General features: G+C 36.5%; 1 pseudogene; it reads right to left on the reverse strand.

The window, feature by feature from the left end:
• LOC101294642 overlaps positions 1 to 8,158 on the reverse strand; it is a 29,214-nt pseudogene that overhangs the window by 15,601 nt on the left and 5,455 nt on the right.

An 8,158-nucleotide genomic window follows, 5' to 3' on the forward strand; every position in this document is an offset into this window, starting at 1 on the left:
AAGTTTTATCAAATTTGAAGATCATTTGGGTACCGAATTAGATTAAATAAATCAACAGAACAAAAGTTGTCCAAACAGAACCGTTCGTGTAAATTACGATTATGGAAGCTCAAAAGATCTTCCAATTTGATGAAACTTTGTAGGAATGATCTACACACTGTGTTTTAGACATTGTATGGTTGAGATATGAAAATACGACCTGAAAGTGGGCGAAATAAGGAGTCTCGCACTTTAATTTCAAAGAGGGATCCCTCTCTAGAAGGGGACTGTATATATATATACACACAATCCGTTTCAGATACGGACGTCCGCACCGTCTTACGATGCGGATTTCCCTCCATTCGCCACCGTACGGCGCCGGCAAGCGCACGCCTCCACCCCAACGGACTCCAGCAGCTTCCCTGATCTCTTTCCATCCCCGACGAGTCCGCCGAATTCCAGTTTTCCGGCTAGATTGACTTTGTTTGAAGTTTTAGGTGATATGGCAGGAAAACTGGAATTCGGCGGACTCGCCGGAGATGGAAAGAGGTCAGGGAAGCTGTTGGAGTCCGCTGAGGTGGAGGCGCGCTTTCCCCGGTGCCGTACGGTGGCGAAAAGAGGGACATCCGCACCTGATAACGTCTGTATATATATATGACCTCCTTACTTTAATAGATCTTCAAAAATAACCTGGGCGCTATAACTTGCTGGCCATTCTATGATTAGTTACACTCTGGTTTTCCTCTATGTTGTGTTTGGATAAAATAAATTCAATTTCAATATAAATTTCAAAATCACGGGAATTACAATTTCTTGAATTTAAATTCTATTAATTGAGAATTCTATTGTTTGGATTACATGATGTAGAGTTTTAAAATAACAATAATTTATATTTAGACTAACCTTAGTTAAAAGAATTGACAAATGACTCATACTTTGTGAAGAATTTAAGTCGGGAATTTAAGCCCTCAAATTCCACGATTATTTTTCCTTCAAAATTGCTAATTCCACGGGATAAGAATCCAAATGATGGAAAGAGTCTTGAGAAATTGAGAATTACTTATTTTTATTTTTGATTAAATTCTCGGGAATTCACCGGTATCCAAACATGCCACTAGGGGTTGTCTCAATGTTTGGCAATCTTCCTTTCATAACAACTTGAGAATTAAGCTATATATTGTTCAGAGCAAGGAGGTTAGAGCATCTTTAGCAATGCTAGTCATTTTTGAGTTAAATTTTAATTAAATTAGCTAAAATGTCATTTTGGCTAGCCACTTTAGAAATGCGGCTACATTTAGAAATGTGGTTGCATCAATACTCTCTATTTTAGCTACCATTACATTAACATTATTTTTCAAATAAAGATTAAATAGTTTAAATATATTTATATATCACGTAAAATATCTTATAAGGAATGTATTAAATTATAGTTAGCCTCATCTGAATCATCTGACTCTTTACATTTAACTAGCGAGATAGCTAAAAATCATAATATATAGCTAAATTTTGGCTAGTTTGCTAGAGCTAACCGAAAAAAAAAAAAAAAAAAAAAGCTAAACACGCTCTCTAAAATAGCTAAAAGCTAAAATAGAGAGTCTGCTAAAGTTGCTCTTAGGCTGCAACAATTTCCATTCAATTCCGAGCAACCCACAGCATCTATCCCTGAGTATGGTGAAGTATCACTATCTTTGTTAGAATATAGAACTAGTCTCCTGACTTCATAACCAAAATGATTGGCAACAGAGTGATTGTATTCCTATGTTACACCGATACTCCATCCTATGGAGTGTCGGAGTGTCCGACACTCCTGATACACCGATACCGATTCGATACACTAAAATGTATGTTCGATACGCCACGTGACGTGTCCAAAAAAGTTGACTTTTTGGACACGTTGACCGACACGCCACGTCAGCCTGAGACACGCCACGTCAGCGTGTTGACTGAAAAAAAAAAAACAGATCTAATACCTAATCGAAGAGGAAGCCGACTAACATAGAAGAGGAACAACAAAAAACTGAAAAAGGAAGCCGTGGGGAGGGTGTTCCAGATGCGACACAGCTAGTACGAGTCGATCTAGAATTGGCCGTCCATTCTTACGCGGTGAGTGCTGGCACAAGTTGATCTAGTACGAGTCGATCGACGAGAATCTGCCAAAGTTAGTACGAGTCCTTGAGTGAGTCCTTGAGTCAGTTGGAGCAGGTGAGTGCTGGCACAAGCACGGCACATTTTTGGAGCACCTCATCGACATGTACCGCATCCTCAACCTCGCCATCTTCGACCTGTCCACCGACGTCGCCTTTCTCTGTTAGTTTTCTCAGGCGGAGAGAGATCGGCATCGCCTTTCTCTATCACAGCTACTCTTCCTCCGCCGACGTCGCCTCCGCCTACAGCCGCCGGCCGCTTAAATCCTCTCTTTGGTTGTAAGGTCAGTCTTAATCTCAGCTTTGAAGTCTTTGGTGATTGCAAGAGTAGATGTTTGCAAAATTGAGTTGCTTTGAAGTCTTAATCTCAAAGAATTGCTACTGCCCAAAGTTGATGGATTGCTTCTTTTTAGCTTTTATGTTGTTAATTATGAACTTGAATCATTTTATCTATCAAGGATAAAGGATGATGCCAATGCATGCGTGCCTTGCTCTTCTGTATTTTGAATACCTCAGTTATGGGGTTTTATACAGTTGGTGTTGTTATGGGGTTAGGAATGTTGCTTTTTCATTCAGTTTAATGAATATGTTGAATTAGATATAACTATTTGGTAATCATCCTTTAGATTAAATATTGACTTTCTTTTATGTTATTTGTTACAGACTTAAAGTTATGCAATTGCTTAAATTTAGAACATTATTTAAGCAATGTGATGAATTTATTCATATTAATTTGAGCATTTTTTTATTAATTAGAAATATATAAATAAGTAATTATATTTGCCGTGTCCGAGCCATGTCGAAAATGCAGTTTTTGAGTTTTGTCGTGTCGCCGTGTCAGTACGTATCGTGTCGCCGTATCCGTGTCCGTGTCCGTGTCCGTGCAACATAGGATTGTTCTAATGCTTCATGGAGACCTCAAAAAAAAAAAATTGGGCTTCCCCAATAAGTCACTAAGAAATGTAGCCTACCCTATTTCTAAATCCTAGTTTCGTCCCTGCTTGTACGTGAAAACATCTATAAACACGATTTTAGATGCAACGAAAATATTTTCCTCTATTGAACACAAGCAACTGTAAGTAAACTTCATGGCTGATTGAAACTTCCTCCATTACTACATTTGCACAATGATTATTGCAAAGATGGCCAAACACGAACATATATGCCTGAACGAATTGCTTGGGTAATTTTTATCAAAGGAAAACTTTGAACGGGTTGCAAATTTTTTTTAGCCTCACGTTTCATGTCTGATCGATATATGGTATAAAGTGAATCTAAATGATTATGATCAACTAATTCTCCAACAGAGTATTGCTTATGCAGGAATTGCTGATAAACAATAATAATACAAGGAGAAGTATGAACTGTGATTATATATACCTATGACATAAAATTAAGGGATAATGACCATTTGCACCCAAAAAAAAAGTCAGACCCGGAAAGCTCTTTTGAATTAATTTGTGAGTAATGCTAAGTGAATTGCATTTTAGGAGACCAGGAAATTATTATTTGTACCCGAAACACCATGTGTCCTATGTTTCCCTCTAATCTCATTGGTCAAATGTTTTATCTTTATCTCTGATTGGTGTATTAATTTAATTACTTTTATTTTTTTTCCACCCCATGTTAGTCTCCATATGAATCTGAGTTATATGATTGGCTAGGAACACCACATGGCAATGTCACGTGGTGTTCCGAGTACAAAGAAGACCATCCAGAGCCCACCTTATGTGGCAGCTGACATGGCATATATAGTGTCAAGTGGTGTTCCAAGTACAAATTAAGAAGACCATCTAAAACCCACATTATGTGGCAGCTGACGTGGCCGATCATCAGAGCTTAAATTCTTACTTCTTCTTTTTCTTTCTTTTTTTTTTTTTTTTCTATTTTTACGAAATTACAAAAATTAATTTTTGTTTACTTTCTTGATTTTATCTTTAAACCCTAATTTGTTTTCTTTTTTATCTAATCTGCTTGCTTCTTGTTCTCTTTCCTCCTCCCTCGCGTCTCTTCTAAACCCTCTCACCCCTGATATGTTTTCTTTTTACTTAAAGAATTCTCGCATCGATCTCTTCTTGTTCATCAGGTTTCAACACATAAATACAATCATGGTTTTCTTTCAATAAACTCATGTAGTCTTTGGTGACTTCCTCTAAACTCAAAAACTTTCTTACCACCTTATAAGAACGGTGTTTCATAATTTTTTTGAAACTATAGTAGCGAATTTATGAGTTCTCGGTATCAAAAGTAGAAATTTGAATACAAAAGTTTCTAGTATGTGCAGAAACACAAAAGCTTCACCACTTCACGAAAGCTAGCTTTTGTGTTTCTGCACAAACTGGAAACTTGTTTCCAAATTTTAACTCTTGATAACGAGAACTCGTAAATTTGATACTATATTAGTTTCAAAACAATTTTGAAACACCGTTCATATGGTGTGGTAAGGAAGCTTTCGAGTTTAGAGGAGCCACCAAACACTACGAGAGTTTACTGAAAGAAAACCCTAATCCTATGTATGTGTTAAAATCCAATGAATAAGAAGAGAGACAAGAATTCTATAAGTAAAAAAAGAACATATTAGGGTTGAGAGGGCTTAGAAGAGACGCAAGGGAGGAGGAAAGAAGAACGAGAAACTAGCATATTAGATAAGAAAGAAAAACAAGTTAGTGTTATATAGTAAATTGCAGAGACAATAAGAGATAGCAAAGAGAATAGAGAATCATCATCTTATTCATTGATAGGAACGCCTTTTATATAGGGAATTATAAAGCACATTTTAGATGTGTATAAGGAAAAAATAATCCTATACTAACTTGGTATTCTATCACTACACAGAATCAGAATTCCTTATCCTAGTAGCATAAGGTCAAGGCACACACAACAGAATATTCTAGAACACTCCCTCTTGTGCCGCGCACCTTCATATTAAAGGTGCATATGGTGTTGCCTCGTCAAAAATATTGTCAAGTAACAAAAACCCTGTGAGAGAAAAATAAACCTTGATCGAAGGAGAAAAAGAGTACAACACACATTTCACATTTGATAGTGACATGTATGTGCTAAAAATCTAGAATCCTGATCGGCCGTGTGCTGCTATCTGCCCAGCTAGCTCGTTGTTTTGTATATTTCACAAGGCTATATAGCAGGGTTAGAGCTTTAGAAGCAAATTAAATCAGCTCATATATGCATCCATTTATATATATAGAAATAATAAATATGAAATTTTGAAATAAATTCAAGAAAAGTTTGATTAGTTGGAAATAACTGAAGATCGAACTAGAGCTGGTTATGTATTCAATTCATATATTTACATTACCTTGAAGTTTCTAGATGTGAATAACAATTAAAGAAATCATGACACATGGTGTATAGATCAACAAAGAAGAAGGAGCTAGGGAGAGCTAGGGATATATGAGAACAAGCTCGCTCTGGCCTGAGATATTCTAAAGAGAGAATGACATCTCACTACCACAAACATTAGCAAAACACACAAAAACCACATTTCAAAATATTTAGACAAATAAGGACATGAGCCAAGACCCAAAATGAGTAAAACCTAGCCTGATCCGAATTTTCACTACCAAATGACTAAAATGCCCAATTTTTCCATCAAAATTACACTCATTCCCACTTCTCTTCTTCTCTCTCACCGCCACATATCATCATAATCATCTTCTTCTTCTTCTTCTTCTTCTTCTTCTTGTGACAATGTATAAGAATAAAAAGGTCATCATGCATAAGTAATAGAATAAAAAGGTATAATACGGTTGGAAAAGTGTATCCAAGGAGTGTCCACTACATATTTTTCTAGTAGTGGGTCATGGTAATAACATCTATAAACATTATTTTAGATGTGACGAAAATAAGTCCTCTATTGAACACAAGCAACTGTAAGTAAACTATGTCACATGCATAATGCGGTTTTGGACTAATCAGGAGCTACGAATTCCATATTGACCTAGTAGTTGAAGTTAATTGGTTTCCTCATTCTCTCGATTGGTGAAGATATATATTTTGATGGCTTCTACGAATTTTGAAATGTTTTGGAGCCCTATGTCGATCTAGTAGTTGAAGTTACATTGGCTTTCTCCTTCTCTCATTGGTGAAGCATGAAGAGGGAGTAGGTGGTTATGGTGTTATTTTTAGAGATTACAACGGTCACTTTCTTGGTGATTTTGCCTTAAATCTTGAAATTCTTAGCTAGTTTAACTGCAGGGATTTGCAGCGGAGATAATGACTGTTATTAAAGCTATTAAGCTTGTTTGGGTTCAAGATTGGAAACGAACTGGTTGGAGGTTTGTTTGGCTCGACCAGTAGTTTGCCAAACTTTGGGTAATTTTTATCAATAGAAAACTTTGAATGAGTTGCAAGATTTTTTTAAGCCTCACGTTTCATGCCTGATCGATCGATATATGGTATATAGTGAATATGAGTGATTCTAATCAAATAATCATCCAACATAATATTGCCTATGCAGGAATTTCTGATAAAAATAAAAAATGCAAGAAGTATGAACTGTGATTGAAGTCCTTAGACCTACGATATAAAATTAAACATGAAAGCTTTTCTGATCGATTAAATTTGAAGTCTGAATTCTAAACAGACCGCAAATATATTCAACAAATTGATCTGCTAAATCTATTGTTCAACCACACGTACGTTACTTTTTTTTGTTTTTGAGGAACAACTTCGTTACTTTGAGTGGTGTATGAGCTGTAACAAATGCTCTGAACCCTTATTAACATAAACCGGCACATCAGTCTCCAAAACAAGCTGGTATGGGAAATCTTTGAGAAGCTCGAAAGTATCACACTGGTGACGCTGAGAATTCTTCTCCACATATTTCCACACATTTTCAGCGTCCTCTGGCGACTTGAACACAACCCGGTGAAAGTAGAAATCTAGCTTCTTTACTACCAGATGAGCTGCTACTGCCTCTTTTCCACCATGTTTCCTGTCACAATTAGAATACGAGGACGTTTAAGAATACATGCATGTATATTCGTTTGTGATATATCTGGAGAAGAAGAAGATAGCGTCAGCAAGTGTACATATATACCTGAAATGATTTATGAGTTCCTCTGTATAAATTGGTTGTTCGAACCTCGTAGAATAAACAACGAAAAGCATCCTCGATTCATATTTTCTGAGCGTGTAGTATTCAGAGTCAAAGCGTGAGTGAACCAGGAAGTGTTTGTTACACCGGATATAAGACACGGACTTTATTAAAATATTCCAATCTGGCTACATGACATGTTTGGAGGCCCAGACATGCTTGGGCCGGAAAATTTAATTCCTGTACAACATGGATTACAAGTCCAGTTAAGAAGGTGTTATAAAATTTATCCAGCTTCGTTCGACAAAAGCCGAAACTACCATAGCTTCTCTTCCTCTGCGAATCTACGACCATCTCATCATCGTACCTGCTCCATTAAATTTCCAGTGATCGTTTTCGACGGCCTCCGACTGTCTTCCACCGTCGCTGATCTCGTGGAATTGTTTTTCGGGTAAGCTTTCTTCAGAGCTAACTCATGTTTGTGGTTTTTGATTTGTAGCTATATGAGATTCAACTTCAGTCCTACGCAATGAATCTTTCTCTCAAATTTGATGTTGTATTGTGAAATTTAATTCATGGGTAATATGAATATTTGAATAATTCGATTTGTGTTCTATTGTTTACAGATTTGGGCTCATGGCATCACGTATTCGTTTATCTTCTGGTGAGCTCTCTTTCTCAATTGTTGTTATGGATGATATATTTGTTTGGTTTATGATATCTAGAGAAAAAAGCAGAAGAATCGGTTCTTCTTTAGTTTTTGTCTTTAACTTGAATTTCTTGAATGGCTGGAAGTGTAAACGTACAAGTTGATAAGAAATCTTTTGCTTATGACAATTGGTGTATATCGAATAACTAAGTAGTATAAAGAGAAAAGTGGGTTTATAAGCTGTTTTTTGTTACAAGCAGTTGGCTCACCAGAGCTATAGCCTTTGTTTAATCATATGATCAAAGTGTTATTTGTATGGATTAGCGCTTC

The sequence above is a fragment of the Fragaria vesca genome, linkage group LG3 (assembly GCF_000184155.1).
Source record: "Fragaria vesca subsp. vesca linkage group LG3, FraVesHawaii_1.0, whole genome shotgun sequence".
NCBI classification, from domain to species: Eukaryota; Viridiplantae; Streptophyta; class Magnoliopsida; order Rosales; family Rosaceae; genus Fragaria; species Fragaria vesca.